The sequence below is a fragment of the Macaca fascicularis genome, chromosome 9 (assembly GCF_037993035.2).
Source record: "Macaca fascicularis isolate 582-1 chromosome 9, T2T-MFA8v1.1".
In the NCBI taxonomy this organism is placed as follows: domain Eukaryota; kingdom Metazoa; phylum Chordata; class Mammalia; order Primates; family Cercopithecidae; genus Macaca; species Macaca fascicularis.
In genome coordinates, this window is record NC_088383.1 from 68,538,799 (window position 1) to 68,557,101 (window position 18,303).

Here is an 18,303-nt window from a genome sequence, read left to right on the forward strand (position 1 = left end):
CGGATACTGGCGGGAGTTTCTGACAAGTGGTAGGCTTGTCCTGGTCTGGTCGCGGAGTGTGGAGCCAGCCTTTCAGACAAGGCAGCTGGAGGAAGAAGACATGGCACTGAGGGAGGAAGAGAACAAGCATTTATTGGGCATCTATTATTGTGGCAGGCACTCTGCCTTGTCACGTTCAATTGTCGTTGCCACTATGTGAGCTTTCTGTTATTCTTTGCCAGAGAGAAGACTCTGACTTGGAGTGGTTAAAATGCCCAGAAAGTATTGGGGACCAGGAATTTTGAATTATAACCTATTGTTTGAACTTGTTCAGAGCCAGGAAACAAAGTGCCATCTTTCTAGGTCTTGTCCTTGTTTTAACAGTGAATCGATAGGTACAGTAAAAATAAATAAAGATATATGTATAAAAGAAAAACAAGTGAACCGAGAGGGCTGAGAAATTGCCCTTAGCAACTTGAAGGTCAAAGGCTGATGGGACCCGTTTATTTGACTGTTAAAAGCTCCACTTATTAAGGGAATGATTTTATAAGCCGTTCCTGGTAACAGCTCTCTTATATTGGCCATCTTAACCTCACTTTTTATAGCTGCAGGAAACTGGCAGAGAGACTAAACTGCTGGCCACACAGCAGGTCATTTCATTGGTGGTCCTCCTGTCTCCACTTTGAGCTTCTGACTTGCATCTCTGTCCGTCAAACCTGCATTCTTTCCCCCCAGTTGTGGTCATGTCAGAGTTGCTGGGCAAACCTAATCCTTTCCTGGGATAGTGCTTTGGGAGATGCTAGGAAGGGACTGTCAGATGTGGCCATGAGGACAAGGACAGAGGGGATCCCAACAAAGTAATATTTGTTTTTAATTGTATCTGTGTATCTAATCTATCTCTGAAGGAAGAAGTTAAGATCTGTTTCTGGAAGTCTTTCCTAGGAAGCACAGAAGTTAAGAGTACAGGCTAGAAGTCTGCGTTTGGAAGCATGTGAATCAATGCTCACCTTAATCTCTGAGAATAGATTGATTGATGGATCAATTGCCATTAATTAGGTCTCATCCTTTCCGTGCCTGGTGGAGAATGTGGGGCCTCATGGGGCTGAAGTTCCAGGAGCTAGTTGTGACCTCTAAGGAAGGCAGAGATTAGGGTTTGGATTTTATCCCCTCAGGCATTGATTTCAGACCCCAGTTTTACCACAATGCAGAGTTCTGTGACTTTGGAGAGGGTCATGAAATCCTTAGAAAAATAATTTTCAAGGAGAAGTTAAGTTCATTTTATTTAATACATTAAAAAAAAGTTGGCTGGATGTGGTGGCTCATGCCTGTAATCCCAGCACTTTGGGAGGCTGAGGCAGGCAGATCACTTAAGGCCAGGAGTTCGAGACCAGCCTGGCCAACATGGTGAAACCCCATTTGTACTAAAAATACAAAAATTAGCTGGGCGTGGTGGCGGGCGCCTGTAGTCCCAGCTACTTGGGAGGCTGAAGCAGGAGAATCACTTGACTCTGGGAAGTGGAGGTTGCAGTGAGCCGACATGGTGCCACTGCATTCCAGCCTGGGTGACAGAGCAAGACTCCGTCTCAAGAAAAAGAAAGAAAAAAGTTAGTACAGCATTTGGTATGGCAAGATGCCACCTGAAGCCCCTGGCGGAGAGGGTGACATGGTGTGTCAGCAAACAGTGGCGTGTTGGGGGCTTTTTTTTTTTTTTTTTGAGACAGGGTCTCACTGTGTCACCCAGGCTGGAGTGCAGTGGCACAGTCTCGGCTCACTGCAGCCTCCGCCTCCCAGTCTCAAGCCATCCTCCTGCCTCAGCCCCCCCAAGTAGCTGGGACCACAGGAACATGCCACCACACCAGCTAATTTTTGTATATTTTGCAGAGATGGGGTTTCTCCATGTTGTCCAGGATGGTCTCGAACTCCTGAGTTCAAGCGATCTGCTTGCCTCTGCCTCCCAAAAGTGTTGGGACTACAGGAGTGAGCCACTGCCCCTGGGGTGGGGGTGGGGGGGCTCCTTTGTGAAGGGTGAATTGCTGTGTTACAGGTCTCCAGTTTTTCGCTTTTTTTTCTTTTAGCTAGGAAGTGTTTCTTATGGTCAAAGCTCAGTGCATGAGAGTGGCTCTGGCTGAAGGAATGGAAGTCTTCTTCCTTGAGGAGTCATAGTCAGGAAAATCCAGCACTTGGTCCTGCCTCCTTCCACTCCTGAGTGATTTCCACTCTGTGCTCTGGGCGGCAGCTCTGGGTGTGAATTGGCCTCAGTTCGAGGCCATTGCGGAGCCTGAGAGAGGAACCAGCTGGCTCCCTAGGATCCTTAGCATCAATGGGTGCTGCTTTGGCACCGTCTCTCTGGAGCTTCCTTGATGGACACCTTGTGTGGGCTCCTGGTCCAGAGTGCCCATCCCCCACTGGCACTTGGGTGCTGAGGGAGTCTGCATTGGCAGCAGCCTACCACGTGGGGCCTGGAACTGGAAGGAAACTGGGGAGGACACATGCCTGGGTGCTGGTGGGCAGGTGAGCAAACCCAACCCATCGGGGCAACTCTTACTGAGTTAGATCCCCAAACATTCATAACCCACCATGCTCAGGCCTGGGGGTGTGGAGCAACTAGGAGGCACACAGTGTTGTGGTCAGGATTTTGTGTCCTATCTTCATATCTCATTGACTCCGTGGCAGCCCCAGGGAGATGAGTGGTGTCTTATGATCTTCATGTCATTTAGTTCCAGGGCCCTGTCTGTAAGGAAGAAGTCACAGTGCAGAAAAGTGCCGGAGTCAAGGCCAAGCCCAGTGCTCCTGATTCCTTGTCTAGGGGTGGTTTTTCCTGTTCCCTGGTTAGGCCTTCCCACTACAACTTCAGGACATTTCCAGTCACTGGGGGACTCTGAAATTACGTAGCTTTGTCTTGTCCTGGATTTGATATGTAGATCTGTAGGGAACAAGTGAACACCTTTGCCCCAGCTGGTGGTAGGGGGAGGACAGAATTGTTTACTTCTGAGTGGCTCAGTTGGGTCTCTTGTTTTTCCCAGTAACCGAGTCTAGCGTGGTCACTTGGAGCCCCATGCAGTCCTTTGTTTTTTCTCTTTGATTCAGGGAAACACCTGGGTTTTTTCCCTTGAGGATTCTCAACTCCATGCCCCTGGAGTGAGCCTCAGTATCTTCATCTGTAAGATGGGCTAATGGTGCTACACTGCCTGCCTCTGTCACCAGGTGGGGCTGGGGTATAGATAGGGGCCGGGGTACACAGGATGTAATTCTAGCCCGTAGCTTGCCACCTTGTTGGGGGAATGGGACACTCATGAGAGTGACATTATGAGACAGATCAACTGATACAGATGCACAAATAGGCTTTTTCTTGTATTAAAAGCTCAATATGCTACATACTTTCCCCAGATACTCTCATTCACCTCTAGTGGCTTTCATTACCATCTAAATGTGGGACTCCTCAAGTCATTCCCACCAGGCCTCTCTTGGGAGGCAGAAATGGCAGAACTCGGTGAGTGCCCGCTGGACCTCTCCCGTGCTCAGTGCCTAATGTTTCCTTATCGTTCCCACTCCCCACACCTCCCGTGCCTCCTCTTTACTTTCTTGGTGAACTGACTCACTTGCTTCATCAAACTTAAGAGAGTGGAGCCCGCAGTATCTGCTGCAGAAGCTGAGGAGAGCTTCGCGAATGTGCTGGGACTTGGTGTTGAAGCGAAGCTCTGAATGCCTGGAGGGATGGAGGGAGGACGTGTGGGCAGCAGAGGCTGAGCTGTAGAGAGGAGCCGTGTGTTTACCCAGCCTGAGCAGAGCAGGGCATTGGCCTTGGCTCTGGGTGGAACGGAGATGGGGATGCAGAGGTAATCTGGAGGACCTTGATGGCTAGGCTGAGGAGGGGTTTGAATTTAGGCATTGTACACTGTCAGAAGTTAGAGCTGGAAGTTTTTTTTTTTTTTTTTCTCCCAAGGAAATAACCCTGCCAGGCTTTTCCAGTGGGACTAGTGCAGTTGGGTGCTGATTGTCAGGTGTAGGTTATTTATTATTCAGTAGAGGTTGCCTGGGCCTTTTGTTCTCTCTCTACTTCCTTCAGGTACCAGCCACCTTTTCTTCATCCCCTCTACCCTGGAGGGTCAGCAGGGCAAGGGATATAAGTAAAAGCTCCAGCTGTTGTAGTTTTTCTTTTGGTTCTTTTGTTTGTTTATTTACTTATTTTTTTAGACACAGTGGAGTGCAGTGGTGCAATCATAGCTCACTGCAGCCTCAAACTCCTGAGCTCAAGCCATCCTCCTGCCTCAGCCTACTTAGCAGCTGAGATTACAGGTACACGCCACCCTGCATGGCTAATTTAGGTTGTTTTGTGTTACTTGAGAGGAAGTGGCAGAGGCATTTGAAATTAATGGGTGAGAAGAGATTTCTAAGTGAAGGGCAGATTTTATCTGTATCATTTCAGGGTACCTTTATTGCAAAATGATAGAAACTTAGCTCAGACCATCTTAGGTAGAAAAAGAGAAATGTATTGACTTAGAATAGTCCACAACCTTTGGATGGATGGTGGAAACTGGCCTTTGGGACATTTGACCTCTTGGATCGATGCTGTGGGCTTTTCCCACGGGTCTGAACATGACTTCAGGCCCCTCTGTTCGTGTTCACAGCCCCTGACCAGGGAAGAAAGGGAGCTCTATCCAGTCAGCCCAGGAAAACCTCATGGGAGGATTCTGATTGGTCTGGCCAGCGTTATGTGTCTGTGTGAGTCCCGGTGACTGTGGCCAGGGCTAGAGGACTAAGACTGGCTCAGCTTTGGCCCTGTGCCCAGCAGTGGAACCACAGGGTAAGATGATGGGCTACTATGATTGGCAGCCCATTCCAATACTATGTGGGTTTTTTAGTGAGGCAGAGCAGTTGTGTAAAGGAAGACAAGCAGGAGCGATGTTGCGCAGGTAAAAGAGCAGATGAATGTCCACTCCAAGCATTGCCACCTTTGTGCGATAATACAGTTAGCACACGCCGTCATTGCTGGAGTGGGACGGTGGGTCTAGGTAGTGATGATCAGACTTTACAAGGTTTTAGACCTTGAGCAAGGTTTTTAATCCTTGTGAGCTTATCTCCTCTACAAAGTAATGAAAACACTAACTACTTCACTGTGCTGTTTGACAATCCATGGTAAGAAAAGTGGAAGAGCATTTTGTTACCCTGAGCAATATAGCACAACAGTGAGAGTAGTAGACAGCAACTAACCTTAGAGCCAGAAAACTGGGAATCTCCTGGTGTTTCTGAGGTTCTGTGGGAGCTCCTTGTATACTATGCCAAGCAGGTGTCAGAGCTGTCCTCCCTGAACCAAATTTGCTATTATAGTCCTCATTCCCAGAATAGAGCCTGGTACAAGATGGGTGTGCAATAACTTTTTGTTGAACGAATGAATAGTCAGCTGTGTGTAAAGTGAATGATGTATCCTTGTCCAGATCCTCTTCAAATATACATACAGATTCCTAAGTGGTGACCTCATGGTGGCAGAGGCTGTGGGAGAGGAGGAAGGCTTGAGCAAGCCCCAGATGTACACATGGATATCACCGCCCACGGTATGTCTGTGATGGAAGCAGGTGGTGTGACATTGATGTCTGAAGTCCCCAAGGTTGCCCATCAGGTACTGGCGGTGTGGGGCTGGCTGCCAGGAGCCATGTGGAGCACCCACACTGGCTGTTGTAAGAGTAGAGAGTCATTCCCTTTCTACACATAGAATTTGAATGTCAACTTGATGCCCTCAAAAGAATACTGAGGAACTTTTCTTAAAAAAAAAAAAAAAAAAAAAAAAAGCCCTGAACTGGAGATCTGCTCGTAACTGCAAAATCTTGACCTTGGCAGAGCCTTTTAGCTTCCTGGTGCTTGTTTTTTTTTTTTTTTTTTTTTTCCCCAGTTCAGCAGTCAAAACAGAAGAGGTTGAGCATTGACGAGGGACTTGCTCATTCCTGTGGGGTTTTGAACACTTCCCAGGTGCCATTTGGTCCAAGGAGGTTGGGTGATTGGGTTGGACTCGATTTTGGGGGCCCTTCCAGCTCTACATCAGGATTGCTGTTAATCTGATTTAATGTTAGTGTTGAGTGGTTTTTGATACTCTGGCTTTCCATTTCCTGGAAAAGTAAGCAGAGTAGGATAAATATTTTGTCTCAGTTTTTTTTTTTTTTTTTTTTTTTTTGAGATGGAGCCTTACTCTGTCACCCAGGCTGGAGTGCAGTGATGCAATCTCAGCTCACTGAAACCTCTGCCTCCCAGGTTCAAGTGATTCTCTTGTCTCAGCTTCCTGAGTAGCTGGGATTACAGGTACGCACCACCACCCCCAGCTAATTTTTGTATTTTTAGTAGAGGCGGGGTTTTGCCATCTTGGCCAGGCTGGTCCGGAACTCCTGACCTCAGGTGATCCGCCTGCCTCAGCCTCCCAGAATGCTGAGATTATAGGCATGAGCCACCGCTGCTGGCCATTGTCTCAGTTTTTTTTGTCCCACCTCATTTCAACCACCTGTATGTTCTGCCTTGTGTGAGGGGGCTCTACAGTCATTTCCTGAAACCCTGGGAAGGTGTGAGCCACAGAAGTAGCAGACGTAGAGAAAGAGGGCTGAGCTGCGTGTTGGCCTGGGCAGTAGGGATGCTATGTGTGTTCAGCAGGGAAGAATCTTAAATGGGATTGTGCTGGGGGGAAATTGGATTTTTTTTCGCCTTTTACCTGGGATAGATTGCATACCTCTGAACTGTATATCTCTATTGATCTTTTTGAGACTGCATTCCACAAAAGAGCTACAGAAGCATTTTAAACCAAACAGAGATGGTTGGAGTGTCCCATGTTGGCAGTCTATCCCTCTAAACCCTTGGTGGATAATTCCTAGTTGACTGTTGACCTTGACGTTCATTTCACACTTCAAAAAGGCTCATAACCCATTTACTTTGAGGATTTAAACAAAATTGTGATAATAATTTACATAACATGAAATTTACCATTGAAACCTTTTTTTTTTTTTGATACGGAGTCTCACTCTGGCGCCCAGGCTGGAGTACAGTAGCGTGATCTCGGCTCACTGCAAGCTCTGCCTCCCCAGTTTCAGCAATTCTCCTGCCTCAGCCTCCCGAGTGGCTGGGACTACGGGCATGTGCCACCACGCCTGGCTAATTTTTTTGTATTTTTAGTAGAGACAAGGTTTCCCCATGTTGGCCGGGCTGATCTTGAACTCCTCTCTTCAAATGATCTGCCCGCCTTGGCCTCCCAAAGTGCTGGGATTACAGGCGTGAGCCACTGCACCGGCTAGCATTAAGTATTTTTACACTGTTGTGCAAACATCAACACCATCCATCCCTAGAAGTTTTTCATCTTGCAAAATCGAAACTCTACCTTTTGAATAATAACTCTACATGGCCTCCTAGGCCTTGACAGTCACCATTATATGAATACTTTCTGTCTGTTCGTTCGTTTCCTTCTTTCCTTCTTTCCTTCCTTCCTTCCTTCCTTCCTTCCTTCCTTCCTTCCTTCCTTCCTTCTTTCTCTCTCTCTCTCTTCTTTTTTTTTTTTTTTTTTTGGAGATGGGGTCTCACTCTGTTGCTCAGGCTGGAGTGCATGGAGTGCAGTGGTACAGTCATGGTTCACTGCAGCCTCGACCTCCCATGCTCAATCAATCTTCCCACCTCAGCCTCCTGAGTAGCAGGGACTACAGGCACATGCCACCACACCCAGCTCCTTTTTGTATTTATTTTTTATTTTTTGAGATGGAGTCTCGTTCTGTGGTCCAGGCTGCAGTGCAGTGGAGCGATCTCGGCTCACTGCAAGCTCCGCCTCCCAGGTTCACGCCATTCTCCAGTCTCAGCCTCCCGAGTAGCTGGGACTACAGGCACCCGCCACCATGCCCAGCTAATTTTTTGTTTTTGTATTTTTTGCATTTTTTTTTTCAGAGATGGGGCTTTGCCATGTTGCCCAGGCTAGTCTTGAACTCCTGGGTTCAAGCCATCTGGCCGCCTTGGCCTCACAAGTTGTCTGTTTCTAAGAATTTGACTACTTTAGATATCTTTTATGAGTGAAGTCAATACAGATTTGTCTTTTTGTGACTGGCTTACTTCTCTAAGCATAAAGTCCTCAAGGTTCATCCATGTTGTAGTATGTGTCAAAATTCCTTTATTAGGCCAAATAATATTCCTATATATATTATATTCTATATTTTATTTCTTTCTTTACCTGTTGATGGATATACTTGAGTTGTCTTCATCTTTTGGCCATTGTGAATAATGCTGCTATGACACCATGGGTGTACAAATATCTCTTTGAGTTCCTGCTTTCTCTTTTGGGTTTATACCCAGAAGTGAACTTGCTGGGTCATATGGTAATTCTATGTTCAATTTTTTGAGAAGGTACCATACTGCTTACTTTGAGTTTTAATTAAGAAAATCCACACTGTTCACAGCACCCTGACATGGGGGTGGATAGCATTTTCTTTCCTTTTTTTCTTCTGAAAATTGTTTTTGACCAGGCGCAGTGGCTCATGTCTGTAATCCCAGCACTTTGGGAGGCCGAGGCGGGTGGATCACCTGAGGCCAGGAGTTTGAGACCAGCCTGGCCAACATGATGAAACCCCATCTCTACTAAAAATACAAAAAATAGCTGGGTGTGGTGGTGTGTGCCTGCAATCCCAGCTACTTGGGAGGCTGAGGCAGGAGAATTGCTTGAATCCATGAGGCAGAGGCTGCAGTTAGCTGAGATTGTGCCATTGCACTCTAGCCTGGGCAGCAAGAGCGAAACTCTCTCACAAAAAAAAAAAAATTTTTTTTTCTTCCTTCAGATATGGTTTGGAAAGTCTTAGGACAGTTCAGTAGTTATCTGTGACTCTCTTACTTTTTGAGACAGGGTCTTGCTTTGTTGTTTGGGCTGAGTGCAGTGGCGTGATCATGGCTTACTGCAGCCTCAACCTCCTGGGCTCAAGCAATCCTCCTACCTCAGCCTCCTGAGTAGTTGGTACTACAGGCATGTGCCACCATGCCCAGCTAATTTCTTTTTATTTTTAGTAGAGACAAGGTCTCACTATATTGCCCAGGCTGGTCTCGAACTCCTGGCCTCAAACAATCCATTATTGACATGAGCTACCGCACCCATCCTACATGTGACTCTTTGAAGGCCAGACGTTAACCAAACAATCCTAGTGGTATTCATATCTGGCAGCCAAGGAATGTTCACACATTTTCTTTGTGTTTTCAGTACTTACATCTTCATCCCTAAAGGCCTTGAAGTATGTTCGTTATTTCTGCTCTGTGGATACTTCCTCCTTATCCCGTTCAGAATTGGTTTGGTTTTTCAGTCTCAAATCCGGGATAACAAGGCTATTGAGACTTTCTTTCAAAAGGCCTAGATCAGCATTTCCCAAAGAAACATCTTCTAACTGCTAGTTTGCTGGGATGTTGGTGCTGCTATGCCCTAAAAGGGTTCTGTGGTCAAATGCATCCAGGCAGTGCTAGGTTCTTTTCTGCAGGCCCCTTGAGAGGGCTAAGCCAGTGTGCTTTGGGGCTCTACTAGAGTGGCTTTATTAGGCAGTGTTTCCCAAACTGATTTAACCACAGAGTCCTTTATCACGGAGCATCTTGTGACATCAGTGTTCTGAGGAATACATTTTTGGGAAATTAAAACATTAATGTATGAAACTGGAACATCAACATATACCATCATTTTTTTACGTTTCCCCTAGCCCTCTCATTCAGAGCACCAAAACCCTAAACTTTCCTTTTTTTTTTTTTTTTGAGACGGCATCTCACTCTGTTGCTCAGGCTGGAGTGCAGTGGTGTAATCTCAGTTCAGTGCAACCTTCGTTCCCCGGGTTCAAGCAATTCTCCTGCCTCAGCCTCCCGAGTAACTGGGATTACAGGTGCCTGCCACTGCACCTGGCTAATTTTTGTATTTTTAGGAGAAATGGGGTTTCACTATCTTGGCCAGGCTGGTCTTGAACTCCTGACCTCGTGATCCACCTGCTTCAGCCTCCCAAAGTGCTGCGTTTACAGGTGTGAGTCACTGTGCTCAGCCCCTAGCCTTTTGAATTCTGATACCAGCTGAAATAGTCACATGTGATTCTGGGGCCAGTAGTCATTGTTTTATAGATGTGTGTCTTCTCTGGTCCCGTTTCCCCTATGGGGTTTGCCAATAGTGAAGTCTGGTTTTGTGCTTATTGTTCTTTTAGTTGCTCTAGAGACTAGAAATGAGTGAAGAGAACTGGGCTTTGGGCCACAGTTGGGGTTTCTGGGAGAGCCTTGGAAGGATGTGTGGAGAGCCATCCTGGTGGTTTGGCGGCTGCAGATCTGGGACTGGTTAAGTTTTGGGCAAGTCTTTGCTGAGCCCCTGAAAGGTGCTGGGCTGGGAGGCGGGGAAGGTGACCTCTGCTTTCAGAGTGTTACGTTACTCCTGGGAGGAGAAGGACATGGATGAGTGACCCAGGGGGCATTCTTGGTGGGTTTGGAGCCAGGGAGCAAGGCTGCAGGACTAGAGACATCTGAATGTCATGAGTCTATTCTTGGGGACCCCCACAGACTGGGATTTAAATCTTTGCTCTTTACTCCTAAGCTCTGTGACTTTAAGTTGCTTAACCTCCTGGGCCTGATTTCTCTTCCCCATCTGTAGAAGAGTGGCTAATAGTATTCTACCAGGGCTTTGGTGAGGATGGAGATGATTTAGGTGAGACAGGAGCAAGCTGCTGCTGCCGCCTCTGGAGCAATTGGGGGTAGCTTGTCCCTGAGTAGAGAACAAACTCACAGCCCGTGCATGGAATCAGGAGGCATCCCAGGGCATAGGCCATACTTGGAGTTCAAGTGAGAGATGCCCACGGCAGAGGCCTGTAGTGGACGAGGAGGCCCATGCTTCTCTGGGCTGCTCAAAACACACCTTCACAATCCTTTTGTCCTGGAGCCCACATTTTTAAGGAGGGCATTGCTGTGACCTGTGAGGAGTTCAGTTCCAAAAGGACCTTGAAGAGTTGTTTTTTTTTTGTTTTTGTTTTTTTTTTTGAGACGGAGTCTCACTTTGTCGCCCAGGCTGGAGTGCAGTGACACTATCTTGGCTCACTGCAAGCCCCGCCTCCCGGGTTCACACCATTCTCCTGCCTCAGCCTCCAAGTAGCTGGGACTACAGGCACGCACCACCACGCCCGGCTCATTTTTTGTATTTTTAGTAGAGACGGGGTTTCACCGTGTTAGCCAGGATGGTCTCGATCTCCTGACCTCGTGATCCGCCCGCCTCGGCCTCCCAAAATGCTGGGATTACAGGCGTGAGCCACTGCGCCCGGTGGAAGAGTTTGTTTTTGAGGAAAGGAGACTTAGAGGGACTTAGGTGCTGCCCATTTTCAGATGGTGCAGGGCATGTGATAAGACCTGATTCTTTTTGATCCCAGAAAGCTGAACATGGGCTGATTGCCAGAAGTTACTTGGAGGTGGAATTGAGTTCATTTTAAGGAAGAACCATTCTGCCTCCCTGTCTTTCTTCCTTTTAAAATTCTATTAAAGACTTTCAAGAGCTAGGCATGGTGGCTTATACCTGTAATCCCAGCTCTTTAGGAGGTCGAGGCAGGAGGATCCCTTGAGCCCAGGAGTTCGAGACCAGCCTGGGCAACACGGCAAAACCACGTGTCTACAAAAATTAAAAAAAAAATTAGCTGGGCAAAGGGACACTACCTTTAGCCCCAGCTATTCGGGAGGCTGAGGCGGGAGGATTGGTTGAGCCCAAGAGTTTGAGGTTGCAGTGAGCTATGAGTGTACCACTGTGCTCCAGCCTGGGAGACAGAACCAGACCCAGCTCTAAAAAAGTGAAAAATGAAAAAGGCTTTCACACATGTGGAAGAACAGGGAGGATAATGTAATGATCACCCATCTCTCCCAACAAAATCCCAGGCAGCATGTCATTTTTCTTATAAATACTTAAAAATGTGTCTCTAAGAGATGAGGCATTAATAATAATTTCTTAATGTTATCAAGTTGCCCGGGTGATGCTCAGTTTTGCTTGTCTCAAAGATTCATTTTATTGGTGGCTTGTTAAAATCAGGGTTTTAGCAAGGGCCTCACACTGCATATAGTTGATGTTGTCTTTGAAGTCTGTTTTAAAATCCCTGGCTGCTCCCCTTGCCCAGGCCGGTTGTTTCAGGAAGAACTTTGAAAAATGATTGGTGCTATCCAGCTCTGGAATGGACTGTTCTAGGTAGCCACTTGCAATCCTAAAACTGTTTAGCCATGGTTTCCTCACAGGGCTGTTGCAAACAATTAAATGAAATAGCACGTACAAAGTGTAAATGTCCTTTATGACCTAAGTTTTTATTTTATTTTTTTTAGCCATGAGATCTTTTTTGTTAATTGGACTCTTAGGTGAAAGCCAGATCTGTAAAATAGATGAGAGAGGCACTGATGGGGAGGGAGTATAGGCTTGGAGCTTGTCCCTTGAGCTTGTGGCCTTCTTGAGACTCCTCCACAAGGTTCCCTCGGGTTCTTCACAGTTCCAAGAACACAGTTTGAAAACCACTGGTCTGCTTGCTTTTGATTTAAGATACTCCCCACGTGGGAGAGGGAAGCACCACCTGAAAGCCTCACCTTGCTTTGTGTGAGCTGAGCTGGGGTGGTGAGCCACCGCTGGAGCCAGAGGCTGCTAATGGTGTTTTCACTGGGTACTCTTGTCTTCACCTGCTTCCTTTTGTAAGTTTCCTCTTGGGATGAACTGTGCTTTTAAAAAAGACAAATAGCCACTTTGTGGCGAGCAACAACCACTCTCTGTTACTCTGGACAGTGACGTGGGGAGGAATAGAATGAAAATCCCATCAGAAAGTCAATTGCAGTGAGAAGTAGTTACTTTTTTTTTTGAAAAATTATTCTTGTGGGCGTGCTGGCATGTTCCTGTAGTCCTAGCTACTTGGGAGGCTGAGGCGGGAGGATCGCTTGAGCCCAGGAGTTCTGGGCTGTAGTGCGCTATGCTGCTATGCTAATCAGGTGGCCGGTTCGGCATCAGTATGGTGACCTCCTGGGAGCAGGGGACCACCAGGTTGCCTAAGGAAGTCAGAAATGGAGCAGGTCAGAAATGGAGCATGTCAAAAACTCTCATGCTGATCAGTGGTGGGATCATGCCTTTGAATAGCTACTGTACTCTAGCGTGGGCAACGTAGTGAGACCCCACCCCATCTCTATAAATAAATTGATAGATAGATAGATATAAATAGATAGAAAAAGTATCTTTTTTTTTTTTTTTTTTTTTTTTTTTTAAGAGACAGGGTCTTACTCTGTTGCCCATGCTGTCATGATTGATGGCATGATCCTAGCTCATTGTAATCTCGAACTCCTGGGCTCAGGTGATCCTCCTGCCTCAGCCTCTCTGAGTAGCTAGGACAACAGGTACCCACCATCATGATTAGCTAATTTAAAAAATTTTTTCATGGAGATGGGGTCTTGCTGTGTTGCCCAGGCTGGTCTTGAACTCCTGGCCTTAAGTGATCCTCCCTCCTCAGCCTCCTAAAGTGTTGGGATCACAGACGTGAGCTGCCACACCCAACCTGTTTGTTTATTTATTTTTTTAAAGAAAATGTTATCACTAGTTTGCCTTACCCCTCTATTGCATAAGAGAACTATTCGTTTTTATGCGTAAACAAGCTCCTGCTAACATGCAGCCTACCGTGGGGGCTGCAAGGCTGCCCAGGTGGAAAGCAGTGCCATTTGAGATGGCCCCCTCTGACTCAGAGCTGCTGCCCTGGTGGCTGCCTCAAGCCAGGGTGTGTTTTCCCCACCCGCAGGATTTTTATAGATGTGGCATGCCTCTCAGACAGTTCCCAGACCTCTTCCTCAGAGTCCACGCCAGTTTGCTTGTCTGAATGGTCCCTCCCGGGCTCTAAGATGGCCCCTGAGTCCCCAGATTAAATCCGTACATCATTTGACCATTGCCAATCTGCTATGTAGTAAAGATCTTTCCAGCCAATACTGAGGAAGGTGATAGCAAAACAAAGGAAACAAAATCTAATTCTATTTACATATTTTAACGTAAGAAGTAATATTTAATTCTGGCTGGGCATGGTAGCTCACACCTATAATCCCAGCACTTTGGGAGGCAGGCGAATTGCTTGAGCCCAGGAGTTCGAGACCTGCCTGAGCCACATAGGGAGACCCCATCTCTACAAAAAATTCAAAAATTAGCTGGGCGTAGTGGTGCATGCCTGTGGTCCCAGTTACTTGGGAGGCTGAGGTGGGAGGATCCCTTGAACCTGGGAGGTATAGCTTGCATGAGCTGAGATCAGGCCACTGCCCTCCAACCTGGGTGGACAGTAAGACCCTGTCTCAATCAATCGATCACTCAATAAAATCAATTCTTAAAAAAATATATATATATAGTGGCCTTTTCAGTATTCATGGTAACCTCTATTCTCACTCCAACTAACCTTTCTTCTCATCTGGCCAGAACTTCTTTTCCTGTTTATGTTTTTTTTTTTTTTTTTTTCCTTCAGACAGAATCTCGCTCTGTCACCCAGGCTGCACTCCAGGGTGGAGTGCAGCGGCGCAGTCTCAGCTCACTTCAACCTCTGCCTTCCGGGTTCAAGAGATTCTTGTGTCTCAGCCGCCTCAGGAGCTGGGATTACAGGCGTGCGCCATCACACTCAGGTCATTTTTGGTATTTTTAGTAGAGACGGGGTTTCATCATGTTGGTCAGGCTGATCTCAAACTCCTGACTTCAGGTGATCCACCCACCTTGGCCCCCCAAAGTGCTGGGATTACAGGCCTGAGCCACCACGCCCGGCCTACATTTCTTAAGCAGCCTATGATTGTTGGGTGCCATGGCTGGAAGGGATCTTAGAAACCACTTCGCCCAAACTCCTTCTTTTACGAATGAGAAACAGCAGTCTTGAGACGCAGTCTTGATTTCATGGCATGCCACTGGCAGAGCTGGATCCAGGATCCAGGTCTCTTCCCAGGCTGGGGTTCCTTCTAAGACTTCTTTGCCAGGAGCAGGCTGGGTGGGAAGTCTCAGATCCGTGGCTGGTTTTTCCTGACCTTTTCCTGGCTTTGTGGGCACCAGCCTTTATAGTGAGGGTGAGCAAGTGACACAGCATCCCAGTTTCTGGACTTGGGCTACAGCCTTTCATTCCTAACAATGAAAAAAATCTTTTTCAGCCTCTGCAATTGATATTTGTCTTTTACAGATGGGCACACTTGGCCAGTAGAGTTTGGCAGCCTGCTCAGGGCCATCCGCTGCTGAGAGGCTAGGCAAGCCCTGGAGTCCTTGTCAGGTTCTTGATAATGACTGCATTTACTCAGTACTGCAGGCCACCCTGTGATCATTTCTGTGGTCTGAGCCTTGCCTACCTCTCCTCTCATCATCACAGCATTCGTCCATTCATTCGGCAGATGTATTCTGAGCATCCGTCACACTGGGGGCTTTCTGGATGCAGACGTAGGACGTGATATCTAAATTGAGTGCTGAGTCAGGGAATGGGTCTGATGCTGGCAGGAGACCCACGTCTCCTTTTTATGACACAGTGGAAACTCTGGGTGCTGACTGCTGTGGCTTCTTCTTGCTTAGTCACAGGGCAGAGTTCAGGCAGGAAAATGAGGCCACCGGGCCTCTTGTCCCAGGGAGAAAAGCCTTTTATAAAGATAAGACAATAAAGCCCCATGGACACTGAGTTGGGACCCACCCTGATAGCCAACCTCAGTAGGAGCTGGATCCAAGAAAAAACAGGAAAGTAAACAAAACCAAAATGTGCTCGTTTTGAGTCCTCCTCCTGAATAAAACAGAGCTAAACCCGCAGCGATTTAGAGTTTAGGGGCTGTGGGTGTGAGTATATATATGCCTATGTATTCCCCCACTCATTTTCGCTAGAAAATGGCAAACCACCTTTCTGTATCTTGTCATGTTCCCCCCAATTTTGTGAGCCCAGGGAGAGAGAACAAAACAGTGACCAGCTGTCCTTGTTTCTGTGGGAAGTTGTGAAATTTCATGTAATCTTGATCTTTTGTCCTCAGCCTCCCTCATTTTTTTTTTTTTTAATACTTTAAGTTCTGGGGTACATGTGCAGAACACGCAGGCTTGTTACATAGGTATACACGTGCCATGGTGGTTTGCTGCACCCATCAACCCGTCATCTACATTAGGTATTTTTCCTATTGCTATTCCTCTCCTAGACCCCCACCCCTGACCGGCCCTGGTGTGCGATGTTCCCCTCCCTGTGTCCATGTGCTCTCATTGTTCAACTCCCACTTAGGAGTGAGAACATGCGGTATTTGGTTTTCTGTGACCTCCTTCATCTTAAGTTTTCTCATGAGAACTCAGTGGAACTGGTCACAGTGTCTTCTCCTTGCATGAGATAACACAAGCTTTAGGGTGGAGCCCAGATTCTGACAAGAGTTTATCTGTTCATCTCTCCAGCAAGTACCCGGTCACTGCTCTTTACCAGGCTTGGCTAAGTGCCGAGCATGCAAAGATGAAAAGATATCTACCATGAACAATATCCCAACCTGGATTTGTTCTTTTAGCTGGAACATATATATCCTGCTGTTGTGTTTCAGAAGTTTTCCTTTTCAATTGCTCTATCGTGGAGCTTTTAGAAAATATCAGTCTAGCTTACTGACTTCCTCCTTCTCACCTTCCATTTTGTGCTTTATAGCACATGGCTAGTGTTTTTGTGTCTAAAAATCAGCAGATTCTCAGAAGGGCAACAAAGAAGATGCCTTCTGCTCCCCTTACCCCCAGGAGTTTATTGTCTCTTTGGAAAACTTGTGTCTAGCGGTACAGATTGTGCTGGACAGATGAGGCTGCTTGAAGTTTCGGTGCCTAAGGAAGGAGGGTGTACGGTGAGCTGGGCATAGGCAGGCGGCTGGAAGGAGGGAGGCAGGACTTGGGAGAGAATCCATTCTATAACTGGCGGGTCTGTCGGTAATTCAGGCATTCTGATTGGAGCCTTCGCTCAGCAGGTGCTAGAACAGTGAAGCCAGGCCAACCAGCTTCTGCTCTCCTTCCAGTCATTCTCTCTGGGCTGGTTGTCTTGTGAGGCTTCTGGGGCTGGAGACAGGAATGGGTTGGGTTGGCATGGGGTGGGAGGCTGATGGGTGGTCTGTGATGTGTGAAGGAGGACCCGCTGGCCGCAGGTGGGTAGGTGAGGATGTAGACCGGCTGGCCTTCCCAGGATCCCCTGAGGTGTCTGACTGGCTTTCTATGAGTTGCTAGGAGGATTGGAAAGCCAACGTTCTTCCCAGTTTCAAGTCTGAGCGTTACAGTGGGGATGTTTGGAAATCGAGTTCATGTGTCCTCTGGGGAGTGTGGGACATGCTCCTGTGTTGTGGCTGTCTCTTTGGGGAGGAGAAGAGTATGGCTAAGGAGAGAGGGGGCTGAGGGTACCGCTGCTTTCCAGGCCTCATGTCCTCACCTCTCCGATGAGATCCGTGACTGCCCCGCCCTCACGTGGCTGGTGTGAAAGGTAGGTGGCTGCTGCAGGTTCATGGCCACACATGGGTGGTTGTATGCTGTGTAGGTGGTAGGCGTTGTGTTGCATAGGATACTTTATTATTTTTGTATTTATTTTCTCATTTGATCTCACCAGCAACCCTTTAGGGATCCTTACTTGACCTTACAAGTGAGGAAGCAGGTGGGGAAGCCTGGATTACTCGGGAGTCAGTTTAGGAGAGTAATTAAGAATCTGTACCTGAGCCAAGATACTGGGTTTGAATCCTGAATCTGCCACTTACTATGACCCTGGCCAAATTGCTTTCTCTCTCTGTGCCTTAGTTTCCTCATCTATGGAATGGGGATAATAATAGGACCTTGTATTGTGAGGATTAAAGAAGTTACTAAGTGTTGAGAGCAGTGCGTGGCACATGGTAAGTACTGTGTAAGCATAAGCTCCTATATTTGTGTGTGTATTTGAGACAGGGTATCACTCTGTTGCCCAGGCTGGAGTGCAGTGGCGTGATCTCAGCTTATTGCCACCTCCACCTCACAGGCTCAATTGATTATCCTACCTTAGCCTCCTGAGCAGCTGCAACTATAGGTGCATGCCACTATGCCTGGCTACTTTTTATATTTTTTATAGAGACGAGGTTTCACCCTGTTTCCCAAGCTGGTCTTGAACTTCTGGGCTCAAGTGATCTGCCTGCCTTGGCCTCCCAAAGTGCTGAGATTACAGGCATGAGTCACCACACTGGCCCGGTTATTTTTATTCTTATGATTGTCCCAGTCCCATGGCTGTTTAAGTGGCATGGGAGGCAGGAGCCCAGCCATAACATCCAGGGCGGGTTGGTTGGTTTGTCCCTACTCTACCCCCAACTCAGGGTGTGGTCTGCAGACCAGTGCTGGTTTGCAATCTCCTGGTTCCTGGTCTGTGATGA

At 47.3% G+C, this 18,303-nt stretch overlaps 1 protein-coding gene across 6 annotated transcripts in view; it reads left to right on the forward strand.

Annotated features, from left to right (window-relative positions):
• DLG5 (discs large MAGUK scaffold protein 5) overlaps positions 1–18,303 on the forward strand; it is a 148,804-nt gene that overhangs the window by 15,820 nt on the left and 114,681 nt on the right. The window lies entirely within an intron of this gene.